Source organism: Hippopotamus amphibius, chromosome 3 (genome assembly GCF_030028045.1).
Source record: "Hippopotamus amphibius kiboko isolate mHipAmp2 chromosome 3, mHipAmp2.hap2, whole genome shotgun sequence".
In the NCBI taxonomy this organism is placed as follows: domain Eukaryota; kingdom Metazoa; phylum Chordata; class Mammalia; order Artiodactyla; family Hippopotamidae; genus Hippopotamus; species Hippopotamus amphibius.
In genome coordinates, this window is record NC_080188.1 from 174,561,866 (window position 1) to 174,574,495 (window position 12,630).

Here is a 12,630-nt window from a genome sequence, read left to right on the forward strand (position 1 = left end):
CCGCAATGACAGTCGCATTCGAGGCTCTGGGGGTTAGAACATCAATAAACGCCCCCCCTCCCCCACCGTATGAACACCTGGAGGGACACAGTTCAGCCCACACAACCCTGACAGCTTCTCTGAAGCTTGGAAAACCTTCCTGACAGAACATTCTCCTTTCTTTTCTTTTTTATTTTATTTATTTATTATTTTGGGGGGGTACACCAAGTTCAATCAGCTGTATTTATACACATATCCCCGTATTCCCTCCCTCCCTCGACTCCCCCCCACCCTCCCCGTCCCAGTCCTCTAAGGCATCTTCCATCCTCGAGTTGAACTCCCTTTGTTATACAGCAACGTCCCACTGGCTATCTACTTTACAGTTGGTAGTATATATATGTCTGTGCTACTCTCTCGCTTCGTCTCAGCTTCCCCTTCACCCCCCGCCCCCCCAAACCTCGAGTTCTCCAGTCCATTCTCTGTATCTGTGTCCTTGTTCTTGTCTTGTCACGGAGTACATCAGTACCATTTTTAGATTCCGTATATATGAGTTAGCATACAATATTTGTCTCTCTGTTTCTGACTTACTTCACTCTGTATGACAGACTCTAGGTCTATCCACCTCATGACATATAGCTCCATCTCATTCCTTGTTATAGCTGAGTAATGTTCCATTGTATATATATGCCACATCTTCTGTATCCATTCATTTGTTGATGGGCATTTAGGTTGCTTCCACCTTCTCCTTTCTGATGGACTTGGGGGTGGGGGGGGAGGCATGCCTGGCTCATTTGTCCCGGGGCAGGGGAGCAGGGACTGACCCTACAGGGCCTGGGCTGTCCACTGCAGGGCAGGATATGCTCTCCAGGCCCTGAGCAGACCTGCAGACCAGCAGCCAAGGCCAGAGCCGGTACTCAAACTCAGAGTGAGGGGTAAATGAGCACCTGAGTCACAGTGGAGGGGTCAGCAGGTAGGACAAAGTACCAGGGGCTGCAGGATGGTGGCAGCTGCACCAAGTGTTGACTCCCGGGAGCTGTGTTCACTGCTGACCTGCCTCGTTCACGTGGGTGGATGAGCTATTCACTGAAGCCTCAGTGTCTGCATCTATAAAACAGGTATCAGCAGGATGCGCCTGTAGTAACGGAAGAAATAAAGAGACGATGCATGTCCAGTGCCTAGCCCAGGGCCTGTAAAAGGCAGCCCATCACGCAACACACGTTAAATGGAAAGCGACAGCTATAACCACAATAATACGAGGCGTTAAAGACACCTGTTGAACCACCAATCCAAGGGACGTTTTTCGCCCGAAAAAGTGAAACCCCCTTAAAAGTCCAGTGTCCTCTAGGACCAGCCTCTTCCTGGGCAAAGCTAGTGTGAATGTTTAAACAGTTCCTGGGCGTCAACCCTCTCAGTACCCATCACAGCATCTACCATTAGGGCTACACCTTAGACTAAGGCTCTTTCGAGACTAGAAGCCCCTTGTTAACGTATAACCCTGAGAAGCCATCCAGCAGGACACTCCCCAAGGGCCCAGTTTCACCTGGTTCTCATTCCCTGTATGCTTTTCATCCTGCAGCAGACTACGGCAGGCATCGCCAAAAATTTCTGCCTGCCTTCTCCTCCTCCTCCTCCTCCTTCCTGCTCGTCTCCTCCCTCCTCCCAGGATCTGTTACAGGAATTTTATTCCCCTTCATTTACTCTCTGCAAATTGCTCAGCTTGAATACTGTTATTCCACGGCTCTGTGAATGGCGCGTCGTGAGAGCTCAGCCCACTTGCTCTGCACACGGCATGGGCTCCACTGAGGAAGAGATGCCCCTGCAGGATGGAAGCCAGGACCTGCCTGCCCCGGCCCTACGGGTACCTTGTGTAATACCTAATCGTGCGGCTTCTCATTCGTACAGGGATTTACAGTTTTCCAGAAGACAGTCATCCTCATCGGCTTATTTACATAAGTGCCACGGAAGAAGACATAATACTTTTCACCTGTACAGCTCTTTTTCCGTTTACCAAGTACTCTCATATATATTACCTAATTTATAGATAATGTATAATATAATACTCTACGAATATATTGGCTCCTTCCATATGAATAGATCTATTACAATCCATTACAGGGAAAGAGCAAGGAAGGGAAGGGCCAGTTCCTTACACACTGAGTGCTGAGGCGTAAGCCCTGAACTTGGTTGAGATCCACCCTTACAGCCTATACTTTTGGAAGGCAGCCTTCCAATGCCCCTTAAACTGGGCCTTCCCATCTTAGAGAGTCTTCCATTTCTTCAGCTATGAGTCCAGTGGCTCTTTCCAGGGCTCTGGCCTCCCCGTCATCCTGAGCAAAGCCACTGAGCCTGCTCATAAGGACCCAGTGTCGGGACTTCCCTAGTGGTCCAGTGGTTAAGAATCTGCCTCCCAATGCAGGGGACACAGGTTCAATCCCTGTTTGGGGAACTAAGATCTCACATGCCACAGGACACCTAAGCCCAGGTGCAACAATTAGAGAGCCCGTGAGCCACAACTAGAGAGAAGCCCACACGTCACAAGTAAGACCCAACACAGCCAAATAAATAAATGAATAGATAGTTAATTAATTTTAAAAATTGGACCCAGTGTCCACAGCTCTGCTGGGATACCCTGCTCTCTCACATGTGGCCACCCCGGGGATCTGGAGTGGGATGATCTGTCCAGCAGGTCCAGTAGGTCCAATCCCTCCTGCAGTCTCAGTCATCTTCATCAAGGTCATATTTGATCATGTCTTCCTTACCCATCTTTTACTCTTTGCCACCCTCAGCTTCTCCAGCACTTGTTATCCCTTGTCTTTTTGATAACAGCCATCCTAAGAGGCGTAAGGGTGATATCTCAGGGTGGTGTTGACTTGCATTTCCCTGATAATCGGCGATGCTGAGCACCTGCCCTGCTAACTCTTATCCAGGGCTTTAGATTGGTTTTCCAGAAGCAGACTCTGAGCCAGGGAGTTGCAGGGAGAAGGTTCACTGGGGAGAACCCTTGGGAGGTAGATCTTTAAGGGGGTGAGGACGGCAGGGTTGAGCAGTGGGAGGCAATGACTCACAATGTGGTTTTAACTGAGACCTCAGTCGGCCCTACAGAGAGCTCTGGAGCTGGGATGACCCATGAGAGTTGTCCCAGATTGAGGCCAGAGGTGGGCTTTTGTGTCCCTGCAAAGGTCTGGAAAGGGGAAGCTTGTGTATAGAAGTTCCCTGTGGCCCAGGGCAATGCTCAGTGAGGGACTGTGAGCCTTTAGCAGCCAATATTCTGAGTGTAGGGGTTCCATGTGTCTGCCCTGAAGAGGGGTGCCTGAACAGAGCACCCCAGAATTCCCTACCCCAGCGGTTCCCAGCATTCATCGCACCAGAGGACAGGAATGTTGCAGGCCACCTTGGAATCCTGCATAGCACACTGGAACTCAACCCCTCACCAGCCCGCCTGGCCCTGCTTTTCTTCTTTGCCTATCAGGGCTGGACAATTATTTCTTTGCCAAGACCTCATTTAGCTGGCAGCACAGCTGCTAAAAGGGGAAAGCCAGGCAAAGGGCTAGACATCCTTCTGCCCCATGCTTCTTCTGCCCAACCCCTTTGAACAGGGCGACTCCCCTTCTGTGCCATGGTCTTAATAAGGCTTTTCTAGGGCATGCTGCCTTCCTCGCCCTGCTGCCTCCCTGCATGGAACCCTCTTTTCCTAATTTATTTTCAGCCCTGAAGCTGATCTCAGAGGCAGCATCTGGTTCTGCTTTTAAAACAAACTCTGGCTGAGCCGGGCAGAAAAGCACAGAAGTCAAATGCATGCCCGTCCCCAAGGTCACCCGGCAACAGCACAGCCTTGGTTCTTTCCGGCCTCCTCCCAGCATCCCTTGTTGTCAACACACAGCTTCTATTCACCCGGGTCTATTACAGGTTCCTGGGCTTATGGCGTCTACAGCTAGGTCAGGGCCACTGGGCTTCGGAGGCCCTCCTAAGCCCAAATCCACTCAGAAATTCTACATCCATACCAGGAAAATAGAAACTGAGGAGAAAGTGACTTGTGAGGCCTGAGCTCTACTTTTCAGTTTTCTCTCTGGCAAGGAAAGAGCCTGCCTGCACCTCCCTGAGCTCAACATTCAATGTCCAGAAACCCAAGTGACTGGTATGTCTCAGAAGGTAACCTACCCCCCAAATCCTCCAGGAAGTACGGATTCCTTCGTGACTCCCAGGTGACGCGAAGGCAGCCTTTGAGCTCCACCAGGGGTGCTGTTCTGACTTGGTTGTTGTTCCCATTTGGTTCAAGTCTGAGTAAGGCTGAGGCTATCATGGAGCAAACGTCGTCACCACGTGGGGGACGGGAGAGACACATGGCACGTCTTTTGTGCAGTCGAATCTCTCTGCAGCTGGTAGGAAAGGTTCTGGTCCCCTCATGGTGACCATGACTGTAGGTACTGTATTTTCTGGGGTTCTTTCACTTTCAACCGTCCTGTTTTGTTTGCGTTTGTCAAACCACTTCAAACTTAGTTCTAAGAATATGGTCACAGCAGCGAAATATGTAGTGAGTGGACTGGGAGTAAGGGCTGGGGATGGAAGCAGGAGGTGGGCAGAGAAGACAGGCATGCTTCCTGCTAAGGGGCTCTGCAAAAACGGTGGGCTCCTCCTTCACCCTCACCCCACATCTATATCACCCGCTCCACACGGGCTTCGAGGGCACGTTAACCAGGACACAGAAAGCATCTGATGGGCAGAAGGGGAACACTTTGGCTGGCTCGCACATTTCTCCCTCAAAAAGTCTAGCACAGAGGAAGCCCCTCAGAGCAAGGGGCACAGGGATGTGAGGGAAGCAGGCCGCCCAGCTGAGACTGGGGCACGGGGACGGAGGGCTCCCAGGAGGGAGGGTGTGGAGGGAGGTGAACTGGGGCAGAGAATACAAAAGGGATCCAGGTCTTCACATCCGCGGGGGGCACCAAGGAAACAAAGGTGAGAGGCCCAGGGCCAGAGAGAAGATGGGTTGGCCTCACCCCGCACTTCCAGCATCCCTGCAGGGGCAACCCGGCTCTCCCATCCTGCATTTGACAGGTGTAGCTCTCAGAGCTATGCCAGCCCCCTATTAAATACGCCAAAAGGTCAGTTATTGTTACTGTAATTATTATTATTACTCATGAGACACGCTTTGCTTTGTTATTTTTAATTGGAGGGGAGGACAGTGCCATTCCCCATTTCTACTCAGAAGAAATATTTTTCTGCCTCTTCTGTATGTATTTGGAAAGGAAAAATCAGCCACACAAACAAAACAAAACTGTAGAAACGAAACATGTGATGGGTGAGATTCTGCACAGTTTCAACCTCGAAGGAGTCAGAGTCCCAGGCATGGGTCTAAAGGAATGTTGGCTCTCCTAGGTTTTGTTCCTGGTTTATGTGTCCTCTGTTGTTGTTTTTCTTTTTAATTACGATCAAATGACCTTGTTATATAAAGTATGGCTCAAATATGAGCAGCAGAAGGTTGGGCACACAGAGTTCAATGCTATAATCAAATGCGACCTGCCACCACGTTGTTACGGCCCATGTTATTGATAGACGATGGTATGAATAGCTATGTGCGCTGCTATAGTTATACGGGAATTGGCCGCACCAGGTAGGCAGTTCACTTAGGTTACTACTCAGAGGATGACTTTTTTGTAGTGGGGATTTCAATCCCCTCCTGCATTCTGCCAGCTCACCAGCATCTATACACTCCCTCGTGGTGGTTTCTCTGATTAGATTCAAACAAGGGCATGGAGCTTCCCTGCCTTAATGAGGGAGAAAAACATAAGAAGAGAAGGATTGAATAGGATACATAAGTCGGGGTGACAAGAGCTGCTGAAACAAACAGACACCCCACAACAGAAACCTATTTCACACTCTCTTAGCAGCCAGTCCCTCGTCAGTGGACAGGTTTCCTCCTCGTGGTGACTGAGGGTCTGAGGATCTTCCGTCTCACAGCTCCATCACCCCTTAGTCCCCAGGGTTCTCTGGAGCCAGATGGAGAAGAGAGGGGGAAAGACACACCTACATACCCTCCTCGGCCTGGAAATGACACATGTGACTCAGGCTCCTATCCCGTCAGAGAGAACTTGGCAGCTGCTCGTCACAAGAGCTGTATATGTGGAAGTGGGTGCACGTGTTTTTGGTCGGTAGTTGGCATCTCTGTTATAAGACATTCGACAAGACCCAAGCAGGACCTGTTTGGCTTAAGCACTAGTGGTTATTACCTAATACAAGCACTGAAGATTCCAAGGGATGAGCTAACGGTATTGACGAGGGACTAGGACAGAGAACAGACGTGAGCCCCAGGAGCACATATTCTTGCATAAAGCGGAAGTCTATTCCTCCATAACACCACCCCCCCACCCGCTGCGCGCGCACACACACACATTAGCAGCTGCTCGAGGCATCACGATCCAGGCTTGGAATCTCCATGAAACACAAATGCCTGTTTGATCGCCCTTTACAGCAAAACCTTGTTAAGCAGATATTGGTTTATCCAAGAGAATGCACGATTGGAAGCAATTGTTCCCCAGCTAACTGGATACCCTGTCATGCTCCAGTAAAAACATCAGATTATCCGAACTGGTTAATTCAAAATCCATTCTTCCTGGTCTCTTGCCTTTCAAATTAATGACATTTGGTGAAATTGACAGTGAGAGAGAGGGTGACCCAGCAGGCAGAGGAGCCCACGATTCCTGGGAGTTAGTGCCTTCTGCTCCTGTTCCCACAGGCCTGGAACCAAGACGAGGCGGAAGGAGAGGAGAGTAACGGCTGGCTGTCAAGCATGTAGCCTGAAAATTCGATTTTAAGCACTATTTTTTCCCCCTGAAGGTCTCTTGAAAGGAACTGAGAAGGAAAAAGAGAAAGCCTAGGCAGCTGTGTAATTAGGAGCACAATTAAGAAGTTTAGGGAAGGGAGGTCCTTTTGGTGGACTTTGTTCTATTGGAGTTTCCTATCTAAAACCCTGAGCCTGAGCAAGCATGACCTGAATTCCACAAATTCTGAGACACAGCAGATGCTGTGGCTGCACCATTTACCAGTTGGATAAATGCAGGCATGTTATTTAGCCCCTCTGTGCCTCTGTTTCCTTACATGTTAATGTCAGATAGTAACTACCTGAAGAACCGTGGTACGGATTAAATGCATTAACATTTGCAAGATGTTTAGAGCGGCACCTAGAACACAGTGAGCCCTGTGCAGATGTGAATAAAATTAAAAAGCTGGGTTAAAACCTCTGTTCCTCCTTTGGCGAGCTAGGAGGCCTTGAGCCCCTTCATTTAAACTCTGAGTCTCCATTTCTCGTTGGTAAAATGAGGCTCGTTTTATGGCCTCACAGAATCATCTCACAGGTGGCGAGATTAGCTGAGACTGTGCATGTGGACATGCTTGCCGGGTGCCTGGCACAGAACTGGCAGTTAATAAATGCTAAGTGCTACCTCGAGCTGAGTGTTTAACGTATTCCCAGATCCCAGCAAGACAGAGAATGAGAGACTTCGGTAAACAATGCCAGGGAAGCGCCTGCGTTCGGCAGCCCCAAGCCACCAGGAAGAGTGTGTGCCAGCCAGCACTTTAATTTTTACTTATTTCACAGAATAAGGAGCCACGTGTGCGCTGAGCTCCCACTCAGGTTATTAGAGAGACATATGTAGCACATCCACACAGCTTGGCAGGGTGGGAAAACAAGGAGAAGTGAGGGAATACCTGGTGAAAGGTATTTAAATAAGTGAGATGGATCTGGCTCCAGCAGACTCTGTGGCATACAGACCGGAGTATAAAATAGCACAGAGAGGGACTTCCCTGGTGGTCCAGTGGTTAGACGCCACACTTCCACTGCAGCGGGCGTGGGTTCCATCCCTGGTCAGGGAACTAGGCTCCCGCATGCCCCATGGCAAGGCCAAAAAAAAATAGCACAGAGACACAAGAATCTGTGAGAGTCAGGCACTCACAAAATAAGAGCGATGAGGCTTTCTATTTTAATAAGAGGAAAATGTACAAGAATGTAACCTTCTCTATGTCGAGGAACAACGAAAAGACTTCCTAAAATCAATTCCAAAGTGCCTTGAGGGGGGTAGAATGTTAGACACGAGCCAGAATCCTATCAACCAACCGCATACGCTCCCCGAGGTATAATCCAGTGTCTCTCTGCTGCACAGTGACGGGATCTGGGGAAGTGACGTAAAGTAATATTCAGGGACTGTAGCAAGAGTTCTTAATTCTGCTCCTCTTCCTGAATGAGTTCATAAAAGACGTAGTTCAGGTGTGTGAGGGTTAACATGACTACCTATGTAAAATGCCTGACGCTTGTCCCGAGTCACGGTAGGCATAATGGCACCTATGCTGTCGTGATTCTCACATGGTCGCTATACATGAGTTCCACTAGCCAGCGTGTAGCGGTCCTGGAGTGTGTTGTGGGGACGGCAGCAGGCTGGGGTCCCCAGCGCTCGGTTCCCGAATCAGTGGTAGGGAGCATCCTCCCTAGCGACTCAATAGTACTGAGTTCCCAATTCCACTGCCAATGAGTCTAAGCTCCTGGATAGCAGGGATCATCTTTCCCATCTCTGTGGCCTAAGAATACCTTCACTCATTCACTCAATAAATATCCAAACAGCACGTCCAGTGAGCCAGCCACTGTGCAGGCACTAGAGTTAGAAATATGAGTATGACAGGATCCTTGCCCTTGAGAAGCTTGTAGTCCAGCCAGAGAGGCAGAGAAGAGGCAGGGAAGACAACTCATCTTCCCCCTGATCTGGTTCAGTGTGTGTCAGGCAATCCACAAACACACACTGAGTAAATGAGCGATCGCGTGAAAGGGTGAGGAAGGAAGGATGCGTGTAGCCACGCCTGCCGGAGAGAACGTGACCTAAAAGCGTCAAAGCCAGGAAGAGATTGCACGTGGAGCACCGTGTCCCACCAGTTTTCAACTCCGAAGTAGAAGGGATTTAGATACATCATAGGCGAGAACTTGCTGAAATGTTTAGACACCGGAAACACAATGTCCGGACCTCCAAGAATCTATCCTTTAGAGAGAGACGAGGTTTCCCTCTGTCTGACATCACTGAGGCATAGTCCAGACCTATTAGGATACCTTGGTTTCAGCGACAAAGGTGGAGCAGATCCATGGCGTGTAATCCTTGACAACAGAGAGCAAATGGGGCACCAGCGGGGGTTTAAAGAGCCCCAGGACGTTTCAGCATTCAGCACATAGCCAGACGGGTAAATACAAAGGTGGTAAAGAGGCGCCAGGAGCCCAGCGTCAGATACCTGCTTGTTCTGCACGTCTGCCCGGGGCCCCCAGCCAGCCATCCGGTGCTCAGCGGCAGTGATGCCCTACCAAAACCGTCCTGCCCCAGGACCACAGGCTGTCTGTCTGGCCAGAAGGCGCCACCATCTCTCCTCTCCCAAAGCGAACGCAAAATCCATGCTTTTCCATTCAGGGCAGCATTTCCTGACCACCCCGCTGCCGCAGTTCCAGTAGCACTGTTGGGCTCGCCCGGGAACGAGGAATCACCTCCTACCCCAGATTAACATGCAGGAAGAGGCCCTGGTGATGAATATTTTGACATAATGTTTGCTGTTTACCCACATGAATGGAGAGAACGTGCATCTGCCAATGCCACCTGTGCCCTTAGAACCACAGCCCGAACAGCTGCATCCCCAAGAGCCCAGCTGAGCACAGGGAAGTGGGGGGGGGGGCTGGAGGGCGGGGCGGAGGGGGTGTGTGGGGGTGGAGGAGAAGGATTTAGGAAGGGGAGGCCCAGACCCAGAGGAAGGAGGGAGGGAGGGAGAGGGAGGGAGAAGCACTGGTGACCAAGAAATACGGAGATTAGCAGGCAAGCCTCCCAGAAGAGAGGCTGTAGGTCCCCTGAGCTGGACTGAATCTCATCCTGTCAGGATGGACGGAGGGAACAGTGTGTCTGACTTAAGTGTGCAGAGTGGGTTTCTGAGGAGTGGGCGTCTCCTTCACGTTGGTGCAGCTATCTGTAGCCACGCAGCCATATGGACCCCCTGGAAGACAGCACATGCTCTCACCTCCTGCCAGGCACTGGCCCCCCGCCCACATGGCCTGGTCCTCAGGACCACCCACACCAGGGCTTGAACGCCAAGCGTGTCTTCTCCAGTACGGAAGGAGGGAGGCTAATCCTGGAACCCGACGGGGAGCTGACAGTGGGAAAAGAGTCATTGACAAGCTTAGTTCAGGTGGTTTAGGAAGGGTCCAAAGGGGGCTGTCCTGGCTGGAAAGGTATCCATCCCTTCTTCCATCGAGCTTGTCAAAGCCAGCCACGGCCTTTGCCTGGCGGGTGAGGGCAGAGCCAGCTTCGCTCAGCGGGGCATTGGCCAGAGAGGGGCCAGGATTCTTCTGATGTCTGAGTCACACAGGCTCACTTCTTCCTGAGTCACATAGGCTCACCTCTTCCGAGCATCTGCTTGTTGCATAAGCAAGTTGATGGTCAGGCCAGGTAAGCCTCTCCCTGGAAGAGGAACACTTCTAACGCAGGCTTGGTTTTGTGTTTACTCTGTCACCTCTCTGCTCCCTTTCACCTTTCTCCCTTTCTGGGGTTACATCTTAGAGATTAGGGTTGGTCTCTGACAGAATGTGGCTTCAGTAGACATTTGATTTCTACCAGCCCCTTTTCTGGCCATGTTTATAGGCTCTATGGAACCCCAGCCTCCCTCTCCTTGGAGAGGCTAGGGAAGGTGTTGGGGGGGGGGGGGGCAGCTACAGTGATGGGGATGAGGCTTCCGCTTTCTAATGGGGCAGGGAAAGTGAAGAATAACACATCTCTGGGAAATGTGCCAAGTCCGTTCTCTCCCTCTCTCTCTCCACCTCCCCCGTCCCCGCCCTTTTCTTCCGCATCTCAGCCTCTCTCTCATCCTCCTGTCCACCTTGCTCTGAGAGGAACCATCCACCCATACCCTGCTCTTTCTTCCCCATCTCAGCCTCTCTCTCATCCTCCTGTCCACCTTGCTCTGGGAGGAACCATCCACCCATCCGCTGCTCCTCCTACTGCCTGTGTCCATTCCTGCACGCCAACGGCCATCCGCTCGCTCCCTGGAATTCATAAAAGCCTCATAAAGTGAATTGGACTTCAGAGGGCCCATATGTAGGAACAGATTTTGTTTTTTAACTTTTTATTATAGAAAATTTTTAAAATTCATAAAAATAGAGTTGTCAAAACAAAGAGCCCTAGGTACCAATCACTGAGCCATAAAAATCAGCAGCTCTCCACCTCTCTTGTTCCATCCGTAACCCTCACTCTCCACACACCCCCACACCCACATGGGATTTTGTTTTTTTAAAGAAATTCCAATCAGTCATGTTATTTTCTCCATAAATCTTCACGGGAGCAGCTGAACTAAAGCACTAACCCTCCAGATGGTCATAAGCCCCAGAAAGCAGCTCAGGCCTTGGCACACTTTGGGGATGGAAATTCTGTGACCCTCCTCAGCGTTTTAGCACGTGCATCTCATCATTTTGCCCAAACAGTCCTTCTCAGAAAATCGCTGTTAGAAACAAATCAGTGCCCCAGCTCACGGACAGTTTCGCCTTAGGCAATTTCCCAGAAGAAGTCATTTTGTAAGCAAGTCGCCTATCAGAAAACACACCTGCATGCCAGATGCACGCAGCTGTATGTGAGCAACCTGCTGATGCATCTGCAGAACTATCTAAACAAGGAAGACGTGCAATCCAATCATCAAATGACTCCTGTAAATGATAGCAGCACATGCAATATTCAAAAGGAACAGACAACACAAACGTGGGCTCTCTCCAGAGAGAAAACCCCTTAGATACGTTCTTCCTACACCCCACCCCACAATTTGATGAAACCTGTTCATTGAGCAAGAAAATCAACTTGGTTCTGAAAATGGTTCCTGGGAGGCCTGATTTTGGGCCCCTTACCTGATTGCCAACAATGGCCCTTGGCCCACAGGGAGTGACCTTCCTCTACGCAATTTTTAAATAATTCATGGAACCAACTATCAAAAAGTTTATGGTTTAAAATCTGGGCCCAGACTTTTAGACATAATTACATTCATGTTTATGCAGTCGTATAAAGTGTATTGTTTAAACTCAGGAAGTCTGGGTGTATCTACTCACTTGCATGGTCCTGAGGCAATTACTTTACCACTGTGGGGTTCTGTTTTCTCATTTGTGAAAAGCAGTAAATCATCTTGGTTCAGTCTCCCTCACTGGTAAGTAGGTAAAGAAGTCAGGAGATGAAATGTTAGAATGATATCATGAAAATAATAGGAAGTAAATTAATATTTGAGGGACTTCCCTGGTGGTGCAGTGGTTAAGAGTCCACCTGCCAATGCAGGGGACACGGGTTCAATCCCTGGGCTGGGAAGATCCCACATGCCTTGGAGCAACTAAGCCCAAGCGCCGCAATTACTGAACCTGTTCTCTAGAGCTGACGAGTCACAACTACTGAGCCTGTGTGCCACAATTACCGAAGCCTGCGTGCCTAGAGCCTGTGCTCCACAGCAAGAGAAGCCACCACAATGAAAAACCTGCACACTGCAATGAAGACCCAATGCAGCCAATAAGCAAATAAATTAATAAAGCAATTTTAAAACATTAGTATTTGAATGTATCACATTTACAAGAAACATACTACAGACTGAAAATGTGTAGTTCTTTTGATTGAAGTT